The sequence below is a fragment of the Talpa occidentalis genome, unplaced genomic scaffold (assembly GCF_014898055.3).
Source record: "Talpa occidentalis isolate TD23 unplaced genomic scaffold, MPIMG_talOcc4v2.1 talOcc4.3, whole genome shotgun sequence".
Lineage (NCBI taxonomy): Eukaryota > Metazoa > Chordata > Mammalia > Eulipotyphla > Talpidae > Talpa > Talpa occidentalis.
The window spans coordinates 38,890,989-38,917,199 of record NW_023603184.1 but is presented as its reverse complement, the minus strand read 5'-3'; the positions used below and the strand labels follow the sequence as shown (position 1 = coordinate 38,917,199).

The window sequence follows — 26,211 nt, the reverse complement described above, 5'->3', positions numbered from 1 at the left end:
TGGGACCCTCCTCCGGTGGCCGGAACAGCCGGAGATCGAACCGGCGCTGCAGAGGCTGCGGGCAGCCTTGCAACCCAGCGCTCAACCACTGTGCCACCGGGGAGGCCCTTACTGTTACTTTTTAAAGTCTTTCTAGCATGTCTACCTGCTGTAAAATCAAATAAGGAAATTACCAAACATGCTGAACTGTCAAGCTCCTTTATTTTTTCCATGCTATGCCTTCCACCTGGAAAAATTTCTCCTTATTGAATTCCTTAATCTTTATTGTGTCCATGAGATGAGTTATACTAATGGACCTATTTCGTGGTTTTAGCTCTTCCCAGTTTGCTTTTTAGTAGGGAGAAACTAATTGAAATTTAAGAAGAGATTTTAGTGTTTCTGATTTCTCAGTAAATGTTGATGCTTCTTAGGATTGGCTCCTTAGTTCACAGGACTTAAAGATTCTTGCCTTGAGTAGTTAAAGCCCACAAAACTAGAAAGGCTTTAAAAAATGACACTATGACCTACAAGGCACTGGAAGGGAACATACAAGGAAGTTTGTGCCAACAACATTATTGGCTTTAACTGCTACCTATATGGTGATAATTCTCAAATTCCTGTCTTTAGCTTAGAGCTTTCTACTCAGCTCCAGACTTGCATGTCTCACTGGGTACTGGCGACCCACATACAGTCATTTTGGTAATCTTCAAATTCAGTAGATCCAAAACAGAACTTATTTTTCCCCATCTACTTCTGGCCTTGCCCATTTTGTCTCCCTCTTCCCCCCCGGAAGTTAAAATCCTGTCTTTCTGCAATTTTGTTCCAGTTTAAAGGTACTACCATTCCATCCATTCATACAATATACAAATCTGTGCCATTAATCTTTTCTTCACCTTTGTCTCTCATAGCCTGAAATAAATCATTTTAAATATTTCTGAAATTCATCTTCTATTACTGCCTTGGTTCAGACCATATTCTCATTTGCTGGTTTGTGTATCACCCTTCTAGTAAACCTATCTTCCATCCAGTAGCCAGAACATCTACTCAATAGGTGTGTATGTCTGTATCGTTCCTCTATTTAAATCCCTTCATTGGCGTTAAAGTCTTAAGCTCTTTAGCCTGACATGCAAGGTCTTGTATCACTTGCCCCTATGTCTGCTCCTGCCACATTTCCTATCACAGCTCATAGTTTCTGTGGATATCTTTCAGTTTCAAACCTTTGCTTATGTTGTTTCTTCTTTAATTCATCCCTCTGGGTTGGAAGCATATCCTGTATGATATCTTTCAGAACCTTTTTTTTTTTTTAAGATTTATTTATTCATGCATACAAGAACCAGGGTACAGGCCAGATGTGCAGGAGGGTGAAAAGATTCACCAGAGACAGAGTGGGGAACAAAACAGGCAGATCTACTGAAATACACTGCTGAGGGGAGCAGTGAGCGAGACAGGAGAGGTCTGCTGTGCCATGTGGGTTGCTCCCTGGCCGGGATTGAACTCGTGCTGCAGAGGCTGCGGACAGCTTCACAGCACTGTGCCCAGTCGCCTGCGCCACCAGGGGAGGCCCATCTTTCAGAACCTTTAAGATTGTCATAAGTGTCCCTATTTTGTTCCCAGGGAGCATTTAGTTCATGTCCCTGTCATAGTACTTGATCTGTTTTAGGAAAAATTTACTTTCTGTCTGCTCCTTCTCAAAGTGTCTTGGGGGCAGGGACTGTGGCCTAGTCATGTTTATAGTCCTAGCTCCTGCTCCTGGAAGATGCCTTGCAAGTAGTGATTAATTTTGAACAGAACCTAGTAAGACTAGATGGCAAACCAGTATTATGATATTCTAATGAGGAGTAAGATGATATGTATTTTTCCATGTGTGGGTTTTTATTTATTTAGAATGGAATTTAGAATTTAATTGGATTGGTAAAGACTTTGGTGATGAAGATGTATAGCATACCGTTCAAAAGCAGAAGACAGCAAGATGATGTGTTCAGGGTTAACAAATATTTCTGTAAAAGTTATTCTAGTCTTTGAAGGCCATATTCAGTCTCTTTTATTTCTTCTCTTTCTCTTCCTTCTGCCCCAGCTTTCTCTTCTTCCTTCTCCTTGGCCTTCTTTCCTTCTTCCCCTCACATTTCATTCTTAGCTACAGGCACGTGGGCCATAGCTTGCCAAAATGGTATCCAAAATTAAACTTGAAGTTGTAGAATATTGAACAAAGAGACTAAAATAACTTCATATTTCTGGCTTTATTTATTATAAAATTTAGCTCCTTGGCAACTGTGCATATCTTTGTTGTTGGAGACAGAATCTCTTTTTGTCAAACTACTCTATTTATCTAAAATTTTTCCATTTTCTTAAATGGGCCATTGAGGGGCTTCCCTGGTGGCGCAAGGGGTTAAGTCTCAGCACCATGAAGCTAACCACAGCTATGGTAGCAAGAGTTCCATCTCAGGCCAGGGAGCTGACCCATATGGCATGACAGACCTTTCCTGTCTCATCTGCTGCTCTCCTTAGCAGTGTATTTCAGTCACTCCACCTGTTCTGCTCCCAACTCTGTCTCTGGTGAATCCTTGTACCCCCAACACCTCTGGCCTACACCCCAGCTCTTGTATACATAAATAAATAAATCTTAAAAAAAAAAAACAAATACGGGCCATTGAGCTCCATATGAAGATGCTCTAAGAACCCTTTGGTATATAAAACTCTTAATTCAGCTCCCCTCCACCCTCCTTTTAGGCAGATGTCTGGGTCTTTTAAGAATATCCCTATAGGGCCTCCCTGGTGGCACAGGTGGTTGAGCGCAACACTGTGAAGCTGTAGCTGTCTGCAGCCTCTGCGGTGCTGGTTTGATCCCCGCTGGCCGCGGAGCAACCCACATGGCATGGCAGACCTCTCCTGTCTTGCCCGCTGCTCCTCTCAGCAGTGTATTTCAGTCAGTCTGCCTGTTCTGTTCCCTGCTCTGTCTCTCGTGGATCCTCTTACCCTCCTGCACATCTGGCCTGTACCCCAGCTCTTGTAGAATAAATAAATAAATCTTTAATAAAAAAAATCCTTATAGTTATGATGTGGATTGTACTTTTTCTTTAGATACCAATATTTTGAAGGAATCCTTGACTGACATATTTTTCACAGTAAATTTAAATCCCTGGCTAACTCAGGTTATGATCTTGATTTGCCTTCTGATCCTTCAAGGTCCTTCAAGCTTAGCAGTTTTTGCTCGTATTTTCTAGCCTGTGTTTTATGACTTACTACATGTCCTAGTTTTCTAATGTATCCTCACTTTTTTATTGATACTTTGAGTTGATAGCAAACTCTATCTGTAAATTTACTCTATTTATACTTCTGCAAATAAAATCAAACTATTTTGATTTACAATGCCTTGTTTGGCCATGTTGCATTATTTTCTTTTTTTTTTTTTTTTTTTTTTTTAAATTTTTTTTTTTTTTTATTAAGGCATGTTTTATTTATTTATTTGTTTGTTTGTTTGTTTTTTATACATGCACTGGGTACAGTCAGAAGCACGGGAGGGTGAGAGAATTCACCAGAGCCAGAGCGGGGAGCAGAGCAGGCAGAAGGACCGAAGTACACTGCTGAGGGGAGCAGCGGGTGGCAGGAGAGGTCTGCGCGCCATGTGGAACCCTCCTCTGGTGGCCGGGGAGCAGCCGGGGATCAAACCGGCGCCGCAGAGGCCGCGGGCAGCTTCGCAACCCAGCGCTCAACCGCTGCGCCACCGGGGAGGACCATGTTGCATTATTTTCTTTTAAAGATGAAGAAGTCAGGATTCATGAGGGTAATTTTGCCATCAGACTAGTAAGGGATGATGGAATGACAAAGAGGATTTGAGTGTCTGTCGCAGGCAATATGCTGGCTGTTTTCTCTCCCTTATAATTTCGTCCTCACATTTACTCTGTATAGGGCGTTGTGTCCATTTTACAGAAGAGGAAGTTGAAGCAACTAAGTCCTGCATTGATTAAGTAGCTTATATTTGATTATATAGCTACTAAGAGAAGAGAAGCTTTTATTAAAAACTTTCTCTTTCCTGCTTCAAATTTTTACTATATTGTACATAAAACTCTCTGGTTTTAAACTCGTAGGTCAGTAGTTTTCAACCTACTTGGACCTGTGCTATCTTTTTTTTTTAAAAAAAAAAGATTTATTTATTTATTTATGCAAGCACCGGGTACAGTCAGAAGCACGGGAGGGTGAGAAAATTCACCAGAGCCAGAGTGGGAAACAGAACAGGCAGACTGACGAAATACACTGCTGAGGGGAGCAGTGGGTGCGGCAGGAGAGGTCTGCTACGCCATGTGGGACCCTTGCCTGTGGCCGGGGATCAAACCGGCACTGTAGAGGCTGCGGGCACCTTCACAGCCCAGCGCTCAACCTCTGCGCCATCAGGGGAGGCCCGGACCTGTACTATCTTGACTGAACTATAGATTACCTAATGAGTTGTTTAAAAAGAAAAAAAACAAAGACATGCCACGGATTTATTCTGACTAGTGCTAATAGAACTTTGTGAATCTGCAGTAGATGTGTGTATGGAAGTATGTTTACATGGCAAATATAAATTAAAAAGAAATTGCAATAGGGTATATAAAAGAGTACACAAAAACTGTAACCAGCACTCAGATCGAGAAAGGGAACATTACTTTTCCTGAAGTAGCCATATTCTTAACTTCCCGCATCATAGGTCTTTTTTTTTCCATTTGTGAGCTTTGATTAGGTATGACTGCCTACTGTGCTCAACTCTGTGAGATACATTTATGTTCTTGAGTGTAACAGTAGTTTGATTTTGCTCATTGCTATATAGGTATAGTTCTCAAGTATTTTGGTGTCTTCATTTTAGAAGACTGCAGAGTGCTTTTGTTTATGTATTATAACTATCAATATTTATTGTATTAGAACTATGAAATTTTAAGAGTATTCGTTGATTTTTATTAAAAATAACTATTATCCCAAGCCAAAAATTGCAATAATAACATTGTACATTTTTTTTTAAAGAATTCTTTTTTTTTAAAATTTATTTATTTATACAAGAGCTGGAGTACAGGCCAGAGGTGCAGGAGGGTGAGAGAATTCACCAGAGACAGAGTGGGGAGCAGAACAGGCAGACGGACTGAAAACACTGCTGAGGGGAGCAGTGGGTGAGACAGGAAAGGTCTGCCACGCCATGAGGGTATCTCCCTGGCCAGCCGGGAATTGAAACCATGCTGCAGAGGCTGTGGACAGCTTCACTGCCCTGCACTCAACCTACTGCGCCACCGGGGAGGCCCTGTACATCTTTCTAAGTCTTTTACCTTCTGACTGATTATATATTTACTTATTTTTACATTCAACCTATTGGAATTTTTTTTTTTTTTTAGTAGTAGGTACAGGAAATATATATATATATATATAAAGAAAATTCAGTCCCACATGCATAGAAAAGGAGAGATGTTTTTTTTTTTTTTTTTTTTTTTTTTTATAAATTTTATTGTTATATTCCCCATACAATTGCCGCCCCCCATTCTGACCCCAATCCCTCCCTCCCGCCCCCCCCCCCTAAAAGTGTCTCTGGTTCATAGTTTTTTGTTGATTTTGATTTTCACTTTCTTATAGTTTTTCATTTTCCTGGTCCATTATTTAAGTTTTCTAGATTCCTGCTATGAGTGAGACCATCCGGTATTTTTCTTTTTCTTTTTGGCTTATTTCGCTGAGCATGATCCCTTCCAGCGCCATCCATGTTGCAGCAAATTGCATGTGTTTATCTTTTTTGAATGCTGAGTAATATTCCATGGTATATATGTACCACATCTTCTTGATCCAGTCATCTATTTTTGGGCATTTGGGTTGTTTCCAAAGCTTAGCTATTGTAAACAGTGCTGCTATAAACATAGGGGTGCAGGTGTTCTTTGGAATTGATGTTTCTGTGTCCTTTGGGTAAATACCTAGGAGTGGAATTGCTGGATCATATGGAAGCTCTATGTTTAGTAGGTCCAGAAATCTCCACACAGCTTTCCACAGTGGTTGGACCAGTTTGCACTCCCACCAACAGTGCAGAAGAGTTCCTTTTTCTCCACACCCTCGCCAACATTTGTTGTTGCTAGTTTTTTTAATATGTGCCATTCTCACTGGTGTAAGATGGTATCTCATGGTAGTTTTGATTTGCATTTCCCTGATGACAAGTGATGTTGAACATTTTTTCATATGCCTGTTGGCCATTTGCATTTCCTATATCAAATTAAAGAGCTTTTGCACAGCAAAAGAGACAATAACAAAAACAAAGAGAAACCCCACCAACTGGGAGAACATTTTTGCACCCAACACTAATGATAAAGGACTGATCACAAAAATCTGCAAAGAGCTGATGAGACTCAACAACAACAAAGAAAATAATCCAGTCAAAAAATGGGCAGAAGAGCTGAAAAGGAGAGATGTTTTAATTTCCTTTTTGGATTGTTGTGGATATTTTTTGATACCGCCCCAAGACTTGACAACGGGTAGTTTTAAAGGTCCTTTGTCTTGTGGAATCTGAAACTCTATCCATAGCCTTTTCATACTCATGTTAAATCTGTGTTAAAATCCATTAGTCTGTTTTGTACTTTTGTAGTGGTGTTCATCGGTCATTTGGAAAGTACTGGTTCACTGAGTTATGTGGATTTTTTTAAATGTTGACGTATTTTATTATACAATGTCAAAAAATCACATTTGTACGTATTACCACCAATCATATCAGATAAGTCTTTTCTAATTTTCTCTTGAAAACTCAAATTTTATCATTGGCAACAAATACTGACAGTTGTTTTCCTTGAAGTGACAGCCTCACATTGTTCATTTTTGAAAAAACGTCTGCCAAACATCCAAGATCTGAATAATCATAGTTTGTCTGCTAGTCATTCTTTCAAGTAAAAATGGTGTTTCATACAAAAGTGGCTAGTTCACCTTGCAATTCAATTGCACAAGTGCTTAAATGCTTTTCCTTGAGACAATTCTTATACTTTGATATGCAGAAGTGCTTTATGTGCCTTCCCATTTTATCACAGAATATCAAAAATATGTGTAGTTAAGTATTGAGATTTAATAAATATAATTTTGTGGCTTCATCAAGAACATTCTTGAATGGAACTGAAACTGTTTTTTTTCTTTTGGTGGTGTTATGAAGACTGCAATGACACAGCTTGTGTCACTGCCTTGATTCAATACAAGATGGTATATTTCAATTTATTAATATGATTTTGTTTCCAGGCTTTACTTTTATTTCTTGTTGTGAAAATAGGTGTTTTTGTTAAATCTTTACTAAAAATAACATTTTGAAAGACAGCATGGTTTTTCCTTGGTTTAGTAGGACCAAACACTTTAAAGTTGAGCAGTTTTCTAACTTTGTTAGGAGGTTAGAAATATTGGGGTTGCTGGTTATTCTTCATTACTTAGTGGTGAAGGAAAGTTATGAAGTAGGCTTTAGAAAACCATGTATCACTTTGTGTAAAGTGGTTCTTTAGGAGTTGTCAGTCTTCCTACCCTAAATCGGGGGCCTTTGCAGTAGAGGAAGAAAACAGGCAGATGAAGCCATAGCCAAGTAATCTTTTGTAATGACTTGTTTTACACTGTTATTGACAGAGAATGGAGGCTATAGATAAGTCATAGTACTGAGCATTTTTTTTTTACCTTCCAGCCAGTGTTCTTATATAGCTTAGAACCTTAGTTCTAGAAGGAAGAGAATTAACATTTTTTAAGTGCTTACATTGTGCCAGCCCCTTTATGAGTGTTAATATTGTTTAAACTCACAGTTGTCCTATAGGGTGGTCATTGCTATTATTTTATTATTATTATTATTTTTTAAATAGCAACTCTTGTCAGCTTTTTTTTTTTTTTAAAGATTTTTTTTTTTTTTTAAAGATTTATTTATTTATACAAGCACTGGGTACAGTCAGAAGCGCGGGAGGGTGAGAGAATTCACCAGAACCAGAGCGGGGAGCAGAACAGGCAGAAGGACCGAAGTACACTGCTGAGGGGAGCAGCGGGCGGCAGGAGAGGTCTGCGCACCATGCGGGCCTCTCCTCCAGTGGCCGGGGAGCAGCCGGGGATCGAACCGGCGCTGCAGACGCTGCGGGCAGCTTCGCAACCCAGAGCTCAACCGCTGCGCCACCGGGGAGGCCCGGTCATTGCTATTTTTATTTTACACAGAGAAAACTTAGGCTCGGCAATGTGGAGCCAGCTCAGGCCTACCACCAGTTAGTAACTAAGGTGGTATTTATCCCCAGATTTTTCTGCCTCTGAAGCTTATGAGTGCTGTTTCCTATGTGCTGTTCTGCCTTCCAAGCACAGTGTCTCCTGATTACTTGGAACCTAGTTGAGTTAAATGAGTAAATGATTAGGGAAGTTTTTACAGAGTATGATGTTAACCTAATCTCTTTGAGCTACTGAGTAGATTGATGCTACAAAGTTGCACACTAGGGTCTGGATACCTTTATTGCTATGGGGAATGTAAACAATAAAGTCTATAAAATTATTTAAATAATTTAGATATTTAGGAATCTAAGAGATTCAGTGGAATGAATTTTCCTTAGTTAACAGTCTCTTAAGAGATGGGAAGTAGACCTGTTTTACTCTTCCTTTTCCCTTTACTAGCTGTATTACTTAGCTAAATTACTTCACTTTTTTGTGCCTCATTTTTTTAATCTTTAAAAAGGAAAGGGCAATATTATCAACACATAATTTATGAGGATTAAATGAAATAATTCATATAAAGAATTTACCACAGTGATTGGCATGTATTAATTCATAAATGATAACTATTATTCATATTGTCCTTCTAGAATGAAATGTGGGATGTATTGCCTTTTAACATGTAAAGAAGGAACAGTGTTTTGGCTTTAAAACATTTTTATTAAAGAGATAAAGCGTTGTGTTGAGATGAGGCACAGGTTTCTTAATTTGTTATATAAGGCAGTAAGTTCTGAATCCTTTCCCTAATTCTCTCTGCAGCATTATTCATCCCCTGTCTCTCCTCCCAGCTTTCACATTTTACCTCTAGCGCTGCGGACGTGCACATGGTCCTGTGTGTGTAGTTCTCCTGCTGTGCTGTGCCCCTTTTTCAGTGTCTTTGTACATGCTCCTCTCTGGGCCTGGGCATCTCAGTCTTTGCGACTTGGCTTAGCAGTTTACCTTTTCTAGAAAGCTTTCCTTGACTTTCCTGAGTTGAACTGTCTTATCTCTGGGTTCCCTGATTGTAATTGATTTATTTGTCTTGTTGGTCTTCATGACTTGCAGTGTCGGGATTGTATCTGATCATCCTTTTATTCTTAAAAGCCCATCTTGGGACCTTGCACAGAATAGGCGTCAGTAAGGGCTTGTTGAGTGAATTCATAGGTCCACACGGGTCTGTTAGCATCTGTAATTTCCCAGCCACTCACAGTTACTCCGTGTTGTTCTAGGCCAAGTTTTACAAAAATGATTTTTCCTTTTTGGCCATTGCCTCCTGCCCACCCCTTTTTATTGTTTTCACTCTGCTTCAGTCCATTTTCATGTAGCACTCCTGTTCTTTACCCACAGCTGGGTCAGTGGAACTAGGTATGCGGGATGCATGATATTCAGAAAAAACTTGATTTGTGACAGATCCTGGAAGTCTCACTTGGCATGAATTAAAGTCACACTGATAAGTGGAGAAGTTGTGATCTAAGGATTGCTATTCTAACTCATTTCTTTCCTCTGTTTTCAAGTTTCTCTTTTTTAACTTTTGGTCAACTTTAACTTTTAGAGAGTATAAAGTGAATGCTACAAAACCATAGTTTATCAGTGTTCTGCTTTGCATTTGGTTTTTGAACCTAAGTAGGTTTTGATTTATCTGTTACAGTGAATAGCTGAGACTTTAAAAAATGTGGGGTTTTTATGACTGCCCTATTAAGACCTTAGTAGTCCCTGACAAGTAATTTATTTTTTTTTTTTTTTAATAAATTTTATTGTTATATTCCCCATACAATTGCAGCCCCCCCATTCTGACCCCAATCCCTCCCCTCCCACCCCCGCCCCCCTAAAAGTGTCTCTGGTTCATAGTTTTTTGTTGATTTTGATTTTCACTTTCTTATAGTTATTCATTTTCCTGGTCCCTTATTTAAGTTTTCTAGATTCCTGCTATGAGTGAGACCATCCGGTATTTTTCTTTTTCTTTTTGGCTTATTTCGCTGAGCATGATCCCTTCCAGCGCCATCCATGTTGCTGCAAATTGCATGTGTTTATCTTTTTTGAATGCTGAGTAATATTCCATGGTATATATGTACCACATCTTCTTGATCCAGTCATCTATTTTTGGGCATTTGGGTTGTTTCCAAAGCTTAGCTATTGTAAACAGTGCTGCTATAAACATAGGGGTGCAGGTGTTCTTTGGAATTGATGTTTCTGTGTCCTTTGGGTAAATACCTAGGAGTGGAATTGCTGGATCATATGGAAGCTCTATGTTTAGTAGGTCCAGAAATCTCCATACAGCTTTCCACAGTGGTTGGACCAGTTTGCACTCCCACCAACAGTGCAGAAGAGTTCCTTTTTCTCCACACCCTCGCCAACATTTGTTGTTGCTAGTTTTTTTAATATGTGCCATTCTCACTGGTGTAAGATGGTATCTCATGGTAGTTTTGATTTGCATTTCCCTGATGACAAGTGATGTTGAACATTTTTTCGTATGCCTGTTGGCCATTTGCATTTCCTCTTCAGAGAAGTTTCTTTTAAGCTCTTCTGCCCATTTTTTGACTGGATTATTTTCTTTGTTGTTGTTGAGTCTCATCAGCTCTTTGCAGATTTTTGTGATCAGTCCTTTATCATTAGTGTTGGGTGTAAAAATGTTCTCCCAGTTGGTGGGGTTTCTCTTTGTTTTTGTTATTGTCTCTTTTGCTGTGCAAAAGCTCTTTAATTTGATGTAGTCCCAGCTGTTTATCTTTGCCTTCACTATCACTGCTTTGGGTGATGTGTCTGTAAAGATGTCTTTGATGTGCAAATCACGTAGTGTTTCGCCTATATTTCCTTCTATATATTTTATGGTTTCAGGTCTTATGTCTAGTTCTTTAATCCATTTTGAGTTGATTTTTGTGTATGGTGTGAGGTGGTGGTCAAGCTTCATTCTTTTGCATGTAGCGACCCAGTTTTCCCAGCACCATTTATTGAACAAACTTTCTTTGCTCCAATGCATATTCTTTGCTCCTTTGTCAAAGATTAGTTGACCATAAATCTGTGGGTTTATTTCTGGATTTTCTATTCGATTCCATTGGTCTGTATGTCTGTTCTTGTTCCAATACCATGCAGTTTTGATGATTATGGCTTTGTAGTATAGTTTGAAGTCTGGGAGTCTGATGCCTCCATTCCCTTCTTTTTTTTTCAGGAGAGCTTTGGCTATTCGGGGTTTTTGGTGATTCCATATGAATTTCATCAATAATTGTTCTATTTCTTTGAAGAATGACATTGAAATTTTGATTGGAATAGCATTGAATCTGTATATTGCTTTTGGTAGGATGGCCATTTTAATAATGTTTATTCTTCCAATCCATGAGCAGGGGACGTCTCTCCATTTCTTTGTGTCTTCTTCTATTTCTTTTAACAGTGTTTTATAGTTTTCTTTGTATAGGTCCTTTACCTCTTTTGTTAGATTTATTCCCAAATATTTGATTTTTTTTGTTTCAATAACAAAAGGGATGGTCTTTTTGATTTCTTCTTCTTCAGATTTATTGTTTGTGTATAGGAAGGCTACTGACTTTTGCGTGTTGATTTTGTATCCTGCCACTTTACTGAACTGATTGATGAGTTGAATTAGCTTTTCTGTGGAGTTTTTGGGGTTCTCTATGTATAATATCATATCGTCTGCAAATAGTGATAGTTTGACTTCTTCTTTTCCTATTTGGATTCCTTGGATGTCTTTCTCTCCTGACAAGTAATTTAAATTATGACTTTTCAAAAATAATTTGCTGGATAGAGTCCTCATAGCAGGCAAAAATAATCATTTATGCATGCATTCATTTAGTTAACATGGGTGTCAGATTCTCTTAGGTAGGTTCTGGTGATGCGCAAAGATGAGTAAGATGTGGTCTGTGTCTCCAAGGAGCTCCCAGGTACAAGAAAAAAGGTATAAACAAATTTATTACACTTACGTGTATTGCAGACGCTGTAAAATAAGTAGGGGAGTAGGGAGTTAATACCCCTTTTCAGGGAAGAATTCTTGGAGCTGTAGACACCTGACTTTATTAGTAACAGTAGATTAGTTATATGTGTGTAAGATTTTCCATGTAGAGTCAGAAGAGCTGGATTTGAACCTGACTTAACGGTCTTTGGTTAGGGTGCTCGGGCACGATATAGCTCAGGTTCTTTCTCCTGTAAATAAAGGATAATCATGTCTGCATCTCTTTTTGTAAGTCGTTGTAAAGATTTACTATATGAAAGAACCCCAAGAATGTGTTATACTATTACATCTCGCTTTCTGTTATTTATTTATCCATTGACAACAGTATTTTGACAGATTGGGACATCAGTTTTCTTCCTCACCCTGAAATAGATGGGTAAATGACTGGGTTATATTAGTGCATAGATGTCATTTATAAACTGCTAACAATGTGAATGTCATCCATTAGGGGCAAAGAGTTTTAAGTCCAGAAGCCATGAAATTTTGGTTCTGTGCTATTATGGAAGATATTGTTTATGATGTATAAGGTGTGGTTTCTGAAAAAATACTGTGTGGTTCTGAGAGATTTATTTGGTAACAAGCTGAATTGGAAACAGCTCTATTTCTTGTCAGAAAATTCTGTGCTACTATTAAAGGTTATTTAGCATTTCAGAATTGCATTTTCCCCATTAAACAACAAAAGTTTATAGACAGAGGATTAGAGATAAATTGAGTAACATACTTGATTATTTATATTCTAACATACCACTAGCCTTATTCAGTTAAATGTTTAATTTGTATAATACTTAGTTTTTTTCCCCTTTCAATACACTGGACATCTTTAGAGGAGCTTGCTTTCAATAATAGAGGGGGCAGTCTATCGTTTATACTGTACTGACACTGATAGTATTTTGCTGACCTCTTCAAGTTTATTCCTCAGAATAATTTTGCAAGGTGAGTTTAAATCCCAGCTTTTGCATTTACTGGCTTGTGGCCTTCAAGTTAAAAGTTACTTATTTTTTCTCTGACTTACTATATTCATCCATGAGCTGGAGGTATAGTGGTATTTATAGTATATAGTTGTTGGGACAATTAAATCAATAATTAGGTGATGTGTTTTTGTTTGGCCCATGATTTGATTAAATGTTAGATTTGTTGGGCCTCCCTGGTGGCACAAGGGGTTAAGACACAACCTATGAAGCTATCCTCAGCCTCTGCAGCACGAGTTTGATCCCCCAGCTGGCCAGGGAGCAACCCGCATGGTGCAGCAGACCTCTCCTGACTCACCCGCTGCTCCTCTCAGGAGTGTCTTTCAGTCAATCTGCCTGTTCTGCTCCCCACTCTGTCTCTGGTGAATCCTCTCACCCCCCACACCTCTGGCCTGTGCCCTGACTCTTGTATGCATAAAATAAAATAAATCTTTAAAAAAAATAAAATAAATGTTAGATTTGTTACATCACTTTCATTTTATCAGTGAGGCACTAGACACAGATTTAGCAACTTGACTAAATTCACTAGTAAGAACCAAGGATGGGTCAATCCAGATTTGTGTGGTGCCAAAACCTTTACTTTTGGGGCCTCCCTGGTGGCGCAAGGGGTTAAGACACAACCTATGAAGCTATCAGCAGCCACTGGAGCATGAATTCAATCCCCAGCCAGGGAGGAGACCCACCTGGCACAGCAGACCTGCTGACTCGCCCCCTGCTCCCCTCAGCAGTGTATTTCAGTCAGTCTGCCTGTTCTGTTCCCTACTCTTTCTCTGGTGAGTCCTCTCACCCTTCACACCTCTGACCTGTAATCCAGTGCTTGTTTGCATAAATAAATCAATCTTAAAAAAAACCCAAAAACCAAAACCTTTACTTTTTATCCTTTTGCCAACCTTTACTTTTTATCCTTTTACCAAGATATGTTTTGTGTAACGTTTCACTTGTATGGAAATTATTCTGAAGTGCTGTAGTGTTTGGAAACAATTTGTTACTCTTTAAAAACTTTCTTTTAGTAATGTTTTATTAATAGTTTACCTAAACTCAGACCTAATACAGGAAAGAACTTTTTGACCTTGCTTCAGATATGATCAGATAGAGTTTAAAGGCAGAAATTCTGGGGTCATGGTCAGTGATTACTAAAAAAAACCAAAACCCAAACAAACCAATGGGCCACCCACACTTCCCTCCCCATAGCTTTCTTTATTCAGATAAAATTAATAAGCAATAAATGATACAAATTTAATGTGCAGTTTGCAATGTTTTAACATCTGTATACACTTGTGAAACCATCACCACAATTCAGATAGCAAATATATCCATCATATCCCACAAGTTTCCTGGGGGACCCCTATGCAATATCTTCTTCCTACCTTTTCCTAAACCTCATCAAAGCAACCATTGCTGTTTCTATTATTATAGATTAAACAGTGGTTTTGAAGTCAGATCCATCAGGCTTCAGATCCTGAGTCTACCACTATATTAGTTGGGTGACTTTGGAGAACCCTAATTTACTCATCTGTAAAATAGGGATTTTATCACTTATTCAGAGGACCATGAGGAAGATAGGAATGTTAATGTGTAATCTGAAAAGGGGAGGCTCCATGTTCCCTGCCCCACCTACTGAAGGGTGGAGCTAAGCATGTAGAAGCTGAAAAAAGACTGGAGAGAGGAGACTTAAAGACTTAAGGACACAGGAGAGGAACAGAGGGAGGACGCAGGGGGAGGAACAGAGGTACAAGTGAAGATGAAGCCATGCTTGCTTCTCGGCCTTGGATTTGCACCAGGTACTTTCTGGGCTCTCTGGCGTTCTCTCACGTTCTCTTTGCTTCTCTGCTTCTCCCGTGGTTCTGCTCTCTGCTGGTGTCTCCGTGATGCCGCCCTTATAAGCCCAGTCTTAGCCCAGGTGAATCCCATCTACATAAGCCCACACCCTACTCCAGGTGCTCGCCATCAGGCATGCATTCAGGACCGCAAGGATCTTTCATTGATGCTAATGGTGGGAGGAGAGAAAAGCCTGATACCTTTTACCTTACCCTACACTAATCCTATTAAAGTTCTTTTGCACTAAAAGTATACTTTCTCTTTATGTGGCAGATGGCAGAACCCATATAGACTGTGCAAGTTTGGGGGTCCCAGATGTGCCTCTTTCTCACCGCTAACAGGAACAATGGGCCTAGCATGGAGCCTGATACAGAGCAGGCCTTCAGTCCCTGGAAGCCAATATTACTAACCCAGGTTTCTGTTTTTGTGCCTATACATTTCACAGTACAAAGCTCCAAAATATCTATTTTCTGTCACCAAGATTTTGTATCACAAAATATCTAAATTCTATCACTGAGACCTTCTTTACTCTCCCACTGTCAGTGTTTTTGAAACAGGAAAGTTTAGATTTAGGCAGTTTGAGGCCCTAAAGGACTTTCTGGTACTCCTTTCTTCCTGCCTCCATGCTCAGTGTTCCATATGCTATTAATTATGAGCAGATGTTCTTCATAAATAAGCAAAGACCTCCACAGCAGATTTTTGAGTTCTTTATGCCTGTGTTTAAGTCTGGCATTGTTATAAAGCTGCATAAGCAATGAGCTTATAGTCCGAGTTCTGGCTATAGTTTCCATGCTGCCTTGGGCAAACCGTAACATCTTTCTGAACTTTGGTTTTCTCACCTATAAAGTCAGGAGGGTCATACCACACAAAATTGTTGAGAGAATTTTAAAAATGAATTGTGTGATGAAGTCATAGTTTATCTGCATCATCCCATGACTTAATGCAGTATTAAAATTTTGTAAAAGGTCCAGATAGCATGTTTAAATTTGATATCTTAGGGATTTTAAAAAGTATGTTTTATTAGGTGTTACTTACAGGTATTATGTGGGGGTGGGGGTGGGAAGCAAAAAACACAGGTTCAAAGTATTAGAATTTAAAGGCAGAGAAACTAATTCAAATCTTAGTTTAGTAACTGTGTGGCCTTGGGCAAGTTATTTAATTTCTGAGCCTTAAATTCTCATTTATCCATAAGGGATATCTAGCCTGCCTCAGAGGGTTGTTGTAAGGATTAGAAATAATGTGTGTACAGTGCTTAGCATCTAGCAGATGCCCAGTGATACTAATTTCCTTCCTTCCGTTTCCAAAATTGGTAGGTAGATTGTGGAGTTTAGTGAACTGTTACTGAAGGGATTACTTGCCTTCCCCATTCCATGATGCAGTTTGGCTCAGTTTGTTAGGTAGTGTCTCGAGTTTCCCAGTTCAGTCTATAAATGAAGTTTGAAGTTTATGATGTTACTGTAAAGTGATTTTTTTTTTTTCCCTAATAATGGTAAGAGCTGATGCCATAGTTTTGTACTTCTCATCAGTCCTCATTGCTGTGGCTGGAGGTAGTTTGTGTTGTGGGAGCCAGGGAAACCAGGGCCATTTTCATGTCTCTTCTGTCTGTGTTTATTTGGGTTGGAGAATTGTCTAAAGGCTATTAGTGAATAAAGTGGATTTACTGAGTTCAGATTCTTCCTCCCTGGCAAGCCCAGGAATGACCTAGTGGGGGGAAAACAAATAGGAAAATGTCGGATAATTGTTGACTTCTGCTTTTAAAGTTGTAAACTCAGGATCTTTGAGTTTGGGGGCGGTGGAGAGGAGTTGATTTCCCATTGCCCATTCCCCTCCAGAGTGTTTACAGCTCAACACAAAGGGAGCTTTAAGATGGAGGTTTGCATTGTAATTTCCTAGAAATTGCTGCTTCTGGTAACTACTCATTCAGTTTGTACCTCTTTGCTGCAGTGGATGAAACAATGGGGACAATAAAGCCATTTATCTGATAGCTGTAGCCTCAATGGGATGTTTGTTTTAATAATGGTATAATTTGCAGGGCTCATAAATTGTGATTTTATTCTCATGGAAATAACTGCCCGGTGGTATTTGGATCCTCAGGTCTCCTGTTGTGGATAATTTCACTAACATTCTGGCTGACAATTCCTTTTATTCCAGACTTCATTTTAGATTGTTCAGGCTGGTTGGGTAATTAGCCCAGTGCAGAGCCAATTTTCTTTAGTTTGGAGCTAGCAGGTGGTTACTAGGTAACTGAAGATCTTCTGAAGGGGGAAGAAAGTCGGCTTGGGGATTCAAGGCAAAATAGCTAGGTTTGGTTTTGATTGTCAGCTGATTTTTTTTTTTAAATGTTTTTTAAAAAGGTTTAGCCAATGCCAAAATACCTGGATGAAAATAAAAAAATTGAGTCATCTGAATATTTTTCCATAATGTCAAGGATCCCAATATATTTGGAAAATCATGTATTTGAGTTTTTAATTTCCACGTACATGTTTTTGCTGGGAATATCGGCAGAAGGCAAAAGGTGATAATAGCTACCGTGTGCTAGATGTTGCCTTAGACATTTTCTGTACATCATTTTAAAATCTTGATGGCTCCTGAGAGGTAGGTATTGTTTCTATTTTACATATGCAGAAACTTAAATTCAGAGAAATAATCAAATGAGGTATCTCGGCTAATAAGAGACAGTTTACCAGATTCAATGCTCATGCTGGGTTTTTAACATGTCTTTAGTGTAAGACATTCTGAAGATACAGTAAAGCTTCTTTTAAGCTTTAGATATTAGAGCAATTGGTTTAGTAATATACATGAATTAGTACTTATCAAGTATATATATCTGATTTTTCTTGTCATCTAATTTTGCATTATAGCAGAAAGATACATGGAGTATTTTGATTATCTTACAACAACTGTGGACCTTCTGTTTTAAGAAGTCTTTAAAAAGTCATCAAAACAGGGCCTCCCTGGTGGCTCAGCAGGTTGAGCGCCGAGCGCTGCGCTGTGAAGCTGTCCGCAGCCTCTGCAGCACGGGTTCGATTCCCGGCTAGCCAGGGAGATTCCCACAATGTGCGGCAGACCTCTCCTGCCTCACCCGCTGCTCCCCTCTGCGGTGTCTTCGTCTGCCTGTTCTGCTTCTGGCTCTGTCTCTGATGAATTCTCTCACCCTCCCGAGCCTCTGGCCTGTACCCTAGTTCTTGTATAAGTAAATAAATCTTTAAAAAACAAACAAACAAAAAAGTCACCAAAACAATGTAGTATAGCCACTGGAAATAACATCAGGCTTGGAGTTTGGGGATTTAAAATCTTATTTACTCTCATTTATTGGGTGATCTTGGATAAGCCTTTTCGCCCTCACTGACTAATAATTAGGCCTTGGATAACCCTCATTTTGCTCATCTGCAAAACAGGAATGTAATACTCACTTTATGGGGATATTAGGTTAATGAATGTTATAGTGCCTAGTATAAGCCTGTAACATAATAGAGTCTCAATAATGTTGCTTCCTTTTTTTTTTTTTTTTCCCCATATTAGAATAAATGGTTTTACTACAAGTTGGAGACATTTCTGTCAGTAGTAATCATAGGGCGGCTGTTCATTGTAATCATGTTGTCTATGTTGCTGGGGGTAGTTGGATTCTTGTCTGGGCTGTGGGTAATTGTTACCCCAGGATCATCCATGCTATTGATTGGATTGAATGTCACTTGGCCACTTTCCATCTGCCATCCCAACCTCTAAACTGTCTATTATCCTGCAACCAATTGCCTCTGTTTGGTTCCCCACCTGCCTTGCTGTCCCATTCCTTGACAATTGGAGGGTTAGACCCTGCAGAGCATTTCAGGTAGTCCTGGTACTCTTGGAGATCTTTTGTGTACTTACTGGCAAATACCTCTTCAATCTTTGCGACAGTTTTAGAAGAATCAGACATTCTGAAATCCCCAGTGCTTGGAGGCAGCTGTACTAGTTCACATTTAGGTTGTTCAGATCTCTCCAAGGTAATGGAGCAGAAATCACAGTCACACTTTGCCAGCTTTCCTTCTTGACTAACTCTACTACTAGTGAACTATCAGGATAATTTGATGCTTCTTTCATCATTGGCCATCTTATTAAAAGATGACCAGCTTCTAGTGTCATTATTACATTTCGTTTGATGCTATTCAAATGGCAGTTCATTTTTCCCCAGGAACTTGTGCCCAAACTAAGTAATTTGTTTAAGGGACATTTAGACAACTGGTTCATTGTTTACACTCTTGGTCAAGAGAGTCAGTGCTTATGTGGCAAGGGCATTGGATTTGTGATTATACGCATTTAGTTGAACTTCCAACTTTGCTACTTACTTAGCTGTGCTTTTAGGGGAAAACTTTCTCTGGCTGAGACTTGGAATAGAGAATAATAGCTGTTGTGATTAGAGAAAATGAATGAAAATACCTTTTAAATTGAAAAATTCTAGGAGAGAGAGAGTTATCATTATGACTTTAAGAGTTAGATTAAGTGGGGATTAGTGAGAATTTACTATCATTTTAAGATAGAAATTTAAATTTTCATTTGAAGCTGGATAAAGAAGACATTTTGATGAATTTTTTTGTTGTTATTGTTAATTCTTGATCCATAAAGCAAGGAAAAGGGAGGCTCTTTGATTAGAAAAACCCAGTGTGTGAAGAGTAGGTTCAAAGAGGAAGAATGGAGGGTAAAACTGTAGCTTCTCTCATGAGTACACTGGAGTTGAAATTCTGATAATATATACAGAAGTTACATTCCTAACTCCCTCTACCCTACAGCTAAGTGTGTCCATTTTGGGGGAGAAGTTCCAGGTGAATCTCGTGTTTACTATACATGAATCCATTGGTGAGCATTTGGCATATTTTCATTTAAAGATGTGCAGGTGGCTGGCAAGTAGGGGCTCTGCTTTCACAGACTAGAAAGCTTAATTTTATGCAATTCAGGTTATCTCTTCTCTGAAAATTGGTTCTGTTTACAATGTTTCAGTAATGCAGATGGTATTTTTCCTAACTGGAACATCAACCAAAAATTTTAATGTGTTTAATTATTGATGTATCTGAATGCTACAGTGTATTGGGTAAAGGTTTTTTTTTTTTTTTTAATATATGAAGAAAGTGTTCTGGCTTTGGATTTGAAACTATACCAATTTATTCATTTTTCATTCTGGAGGGTGTCATTCTTTACTACAAGTGACTGCATTATGTTGTTTGGCACATTGCCTTCTCTGTTGAGTGTCAGAGTAGAATAATTTTACAGGAAAGTTTCAAAGTTTCTATTTTATTTGACTTTAAGAACATATTTAGGCTTCTTTCTTCTACCTCCTTTTTAGCATGAAGTTATTGCAATGATTATGTAGGAGTTGGTTTTCCATAGCCCTGCTTAGAATCAGTCTGAGTTACTTTACCTTAATTACCTAATATGTAATAATGTCAACTGATATTTGCATAATTCTTTGTAAAGTACAGATCTTAACAGTGATGATGTGGTGGCTAGCACTGTAGTGTGTTGGGCATTATGCCAAGTGCAACATTTGTGTTAATTCTCACTATTCCCATTTTATAGAAAACTGAGACTCAGAAAGGAAATTACCTTGCTCAGTCTCACAAGTAATGGAAGTTTGAGAGTTGAACTTGGGCTGAGAACCCAAGCTGTTTGACTTCAGAGCCTACATGACTTGACCCCTACACCCTATTTTTTTTCCCCTAAACAGCTTGTAAGACTATCTATTATCTATCTTATTTGAGCCTTAAAACTCTGTGAAGCAGATATCATCCTATGTCCATTTTATCAAAGAGAAGTGAATTCCACAAGGTCATACACTTGTTGATTGGCAGAATCTTGACTTCAAATCCCAAGTCTTCTGACTCCAACCCTCTCATACTATAGCTGTTGGTATAGTTAGAAGTACATATCTGTTTTCTTAGGAATGCACAATAATCTTTTTATTTTTTAAAAAGATTTATGCATACAAGAATTGGGATCTAGGCCAGAGGTACAGGGATGAGAGGATTCACCAGAGACAGAGTGGGGAGCAGAACAGGCAGATCTACTGAAATACACTGCTGAGGGGAGCAGTGGGCAAGGCAGGAGAGGTCTGCTACACCATGTGGGTTATCTCCCTGGTGGGGAATGGAACTCATGCCTCAGTGGCTGGGGATAGCTTGATAGCACTCAGACTTTAACCCCATGTCACCAGTGAGGCCTGATATGGAAAATAGGTTCTTTTAATTAGAGTAACTGAAGGTAAGATATAGCCTTTTTCAAATCCAAGGAGCAAAAATCTCTGGTAGCTAAACTGTCAGAGTTCCTTAGGGGGTGGGGGTGGTCATGGGATGGGGGTTGGGGGGGAGGGGGAGAGAGAGAGAGAGAGAGAGAGAGAGAGAGAGAGAGAGAGAATGCACACATATTTTCTGACTGAAAGAGTTTATGCTCTGGTGAATTCTCTCACCCTCCCGCGCTTCTGACTGTACCCACTGCTCGTATAAATAAATAAATAAATAAATCTTAAAAAAAAAAAAAAAAACTAAACTGAAAAACAAAGAAACCAAAAAAAAAAAAAAAAGAGTTTATGCTGAGTTTAGTATTATTAAAGAGTGATGATGCTAAAACTACCAGTTTACTTTATATTCTGTGCTTTTCTCCTGTTTGCTTCATTCTTGGTCCCTATTTGATTATGTTTGAGAATTACAGTAGCACTAATTACAGTGTTATACTATTGAGCCAGTGTGTGGTAATTATATATAACAGAGCCTTCATGTGAGTAAGGGATTGTAGTTATGCATTTGTAATAAAGAAGCAATTTTTCTGATATATGGCTGAACTTAATTGTACTGGACTTTTTTTGATTGCCTTGTCTGATTTTTTTTTAATTTCTATGAAGACAATAGGACGATGGAAAATTAGTTTTCCAGTGTTCTTTGTCTTAAGTACACATTTTAAGTACATTAAAGTGATATAATGTTGTGGCTTCTCTTTATCACATTGAAATGTTATAATTAAAATAATAGGGTAATTTAGTAGTACATCATTAGAAGACTTATAAATTTTGGAATGTTGTAGAGTTGGAAGAGATCATCATCTGCTCCCCTCTCATCCTCTCATATATTACAGATAAGGAATTCGAAGCCAGAAAAAAGTCAGTTGATTTGTTCAAGATCATATAGTTTGAAAATGAAGAAACTGGAACTAGAACTTAGGCTTCCTTGTTTTTGCCACAGGACACTCTTTTTCCTTTTGAAAACTATTTTCTGACATAGTATTTTGAAGGCAGATATGCCATAAAGGTAATTTCACATGGCCAAAGTCACAAGCTTAAGAGTGTTGGCTCATTTGTCCTATAGGCAAATATTGTGTGTCTTCTGAAAGGAATATCTTAGCTGTAGCAAACAGATCCAGGAGCTAATTCCATAAATAGCCTTCTTCCAGGTCCTTGAGAAGAAACTGACTTTGCTTCATTCAGCTTCTAGGCAAGACGACTTTCAAATACAGCTTAGGCACTTGGTTTTTCAGATGCATTTCTGTGCATTATTTATGTCTTTGATTATAGTTCCAAATGTTTGAGAATTTCTAAGCCCCTCTTCTTAATTGAGCACTGTAGTGTGTTGATTGTTATGTTCATGTACATGAACATGATTGTAATGTTCATGTAAGTTGCCCCTTTTCTAGTAGTGATATAATTGATTCCATTGTTCCAGGTTATAGATTTGATTATTCATCTATGTATTAGTTATGTAGATATCTACATACTAATCTGCATACTAGTGGATCTTTTAAGGGTTAGTCGTTTTAATGTGCAAAGTGCATGAGATCAAACATTAGAATTTTCATTTTTGGTTACAGACCTGGCCCTGCTTTGTCATCAAACACATTGAACACATCATTGCAACTTAATTTATCACTTTATGTGCATATTTACTCATGAATATTCTCCTCTCTAATATTGAAGATTTTGTCAATATCTAGATTTTTAGGGTCCCCTGAAATTTATCTTACAGTTTCCACAAATATAGAGTGCATATAATTCTATAGTATAGGCCAGAGGTGTGGGGTGAGAGGATTCACCAAAGACACAGCGAAGCAGAATAGATGGATTTACTGAAATACACTGCTAACGGGAGCAGTAGATGAGACAGGAGCTCCCTGGAGGATTGAATTCACAGCTAAGGGCTGATAGTGCTGAGACTTAACCCCTAGGCCACCAGGAAGGCCCGTTAAGTGATTGGTTTTAAGCTGACTCAAAACTGAATTCATTATCTGCTTTGCCAAACCTTTTCGTATGTTTATTTCATTGAGTGACAGCACCATTTCCTGTGACGCAAGCTAAAAATTTGGAATATAAAAATTTTCTGCATATTCCTATAGTCACTAAGTTGTATAGGTATTACCACTTCAATATTTCTCAAATCCGTGCCTTTCTCTCCATTCCCACAGCTGTTGCTTCAGCTCATTTTCTCAGCATCTCTTGCCCAGACAGTAGCCTCCATTCTTCCCGTTGCTGCTAGGGTCACCTCCAGTGACCCCCCTCATCTCAGCCTGACCCTGCCAAACTACTTGCAACCCCTGGGATTTACCATATGCTGTTATACTGCCAAACCTTTATTCATGTTGTTTCTTTTGCTCAAATGGACCTTCTTCTATTCTCAACCTGGCAAACACAACTTTATTTTTAAAAATCTTGTGTCAACGTCACTTCCTCTATAAAGCTGTTGGTTTCCTTCCCGGTAGAATTGACTATTTTCTTTTCATGCTACTTCTATGTGGACACTAGTCATAGAACTTATAATGTTTGTTGCACTAAATTGGTGATGTCTTCCTTGTGCCATCAGTACTCAATATTATGCCTGGTAGAGAATAGCTACTAAATAATTGCCTGAATGAATGGAGTATGTGACAGACTGATACTTGAATCCAAACCCTGTGTTTTCTTATAATGACTCATTCTCTGTTAGTGTGTGCATATTTCTCTCGAGTTGTTTTCCAACACTGCATTTGGAGATCTGACTTTCCAGGACCTCTTTTCTTTGGCAGTAACCCTGCTTGAAAAGGGCTTTCAACAAATCAGCACTTTTGTGGCATCATCATTGCCCTGTCATGTGTTTAGGGCTCACACAAACAGCTTAATTTTTAAGAGCCCATCTCTTTGAGGGCCATACTTTGAAAGGTCATACTTTGGCTTTGGAATAATCAAACTTGTGGGAAAGTATTTTGCCATTCATATTTTGAGGATATGATTTATTTGACTTTTTATGCAGGTGCTGCTTAAGCTATTGTCTGTAACCTGCAAAATAAATCTCGGCTGTTTAATTTTTGTTGATTAGATCAAGGGATAAAAGAAGTTTGCTATACATTTTGAAGGAAAGGTAGGCAAGTTAGAAAAACAGTATCTCCTTATAGTGGTATTATCCTTAAGGTTATTTACAGAGTATGTGAAAATGAAAAACTTTTTTTTTTTTTTGGTGGGACCCTCGCCAGAGGCCGGGGAACGAACCTGGGAACGAACCTGGGAACGCTGCAGAGGCTGCGGGCAGCCTAGTAGCCCAGTGCTCAACCGCTGCACCACCAGGGGAGGCCCTGAAAAACTTTCTTGTTAAAAAAAAAGTATTTTCTTACATCATTGTTAATTTTTGTACAGTATTTGATTTCTCTTCTCAGGTGTAGTCCCTGTAGTTCTCCCACCACAACACCCATGATCCAATCACCATAGTCTCTTGTGCTCTTCTCTCTCCTGTTTTGACTCCTCCTCACTCCCTCCTCCCATGTATGCCTCAGATCTATGGTCTGCTTGTCTTTTTCCTAACCCTTTTTTTTTATTTCTCTATATTCCACATTAATGAAACCATCCAGTATTTGTCTTTTTCCTTCTGACTTATTTCAGTTAGCATAATCCAAAAAGGTATAACTTTAATATACAATAGTTGCAATTTAGGAAAACATGGTAAAATCTCAGTGATGAGTGTAAATTCAGCTTGATCAGTATCATTTCTTATCACTGAAGATCACTTACTGTGAATTTAAACCATCTGTTTTGGCATTCATCCTTTAAAACTCAGTTGGTGGATGTTAATGTGATAAAGGGTAATAAAGCTTAAAATATGGCAGTCATTTGGTCGGGTTTACTTTACAACTAATTGCATGCAAACTTAAGTGTCTTTGGAAAAAAGGAATGGGGTGGGGTTAATGCTGTAGTCAACTATTTTGATCTCAGTTTGAGTCCTGCACACCTGTCACTGGCTTGTGGAAGTTTTCCTTCATAATTAAGAGTTCCTTTCTCATGTTATTATTTAATTGAATGCCACAGGAGCCTGGTGAAACAGCAGAATCCTCTTAATTGCACACCAGCTCTTAAAACAAATCACCATTGTGTAATGTGGTATTGTTTTTATAAGCTTTCCCTGGAAACAGTTTTGATCATCTTCAAGCCCGAAAGGAAATAGAGTTCCTTTGTTTTGGAGCACTGAGGATTCTGCTCTTTATAAAGTAGAAGTCATATACTTTAAAACATTTTTCTTCAAAGAGTTAAAGAACATAGTAACTTGTACATGATGCTTTACAATTTGAGCAAGTGTTTTTCTTTATATTTTTTCCTGCAGTTACTCCATGAAGAAAGGTGTTATACTAGTGTTTTTCCCATTTTACAGGTGAGGAAATTGAGGGTCAGAAAAATGACTTTCCCATGGTTGCACAATTAGTGTGGTGGAGACAGATGCAGGCTCCAGACCTTCCTCCTTTTTGGCCCAGCATATGCTCTCAAGGAGTATAAGTTACATGTATGGAAATGTTAGTTTTTCTGGGATTTACTTTCAGCTGGTCTCAGCTTAGCGTGTTTGGTACTTTTCTCTTGGAGTGTTCAATCTTTACATATATAGCCCAAAGAGGCAACATGATAGTAGGTGAAGTGCTGGGAAGTGATGGATTGTTCAGGACCACGCTGTCTATAGCTGGAACATCTTTCTGTAGGGTTGGCAGGTGTAGGGGCAGGAAGGGGTAGAGCAGGATCTCTAGGATTCGAGCAGATGGGTGAAGAAGGGATCCTGGAGCGCTCAGTGGCTTTTTCAGGCCTTTATTGGGATTCTTCCAGGTACACGGAAGACCGGGGTAGGCCTCCTAGCCCCCTGTGAATCTTCACTCTTTCTGGGCTCTCTGGCATTCTCTCGTGGCCTCTGCTTCTCTTTTGCTCTCGCTTGTTCTTTCAGTCGTTCTCTTTCTGTTCTGTTCCTCTGGCGTCCTCGTGACTCCGCTATCCTTATAAACCCAGACTTAGCCTAGGTGTATCCCACCTACATAGGCCCACACCCTACTCCAGGTGCTCGCCATCAGGCATGCATTCAG

The 26,211-nt window shown here is 38.9% G+C and overlaps 1 protein-coding gene and 1 pseudogene across 3 annotated transcripts in view; one reads left to right on the top strand and one right to left on the bottom strand.

The window, feature by feature from the left end:
* Positions 1–26,211, top strand: part of FAM168A (family with sequence similarity 168 member A) — a 171,935-nt gene that overhangs the window by 6,583 nt on the left and 139,141 nt on the right. The window contains exon 1 of one of the 3 annotated variants that reach the window (XM_054699524.1): positions 14,074–14,858. The exons of the other annotated variants lie outside the window; for them this stretch is intronic. The gene's annotated coding sequence lies outside the window, so the exon portion shown is untranslated. Of the gene's footprint in view, positions 1–14,073; positions 14,859–26,211 lie in introns of those variants that run through there. 3 annotated transcript variants of the gene reach the window in all.
* LOC119255609 (RNA guanine-N7 methyltransferase activating subunit-like) lies at positions 18,427–18,811 on the bottom strand (annotated as a pseudogene).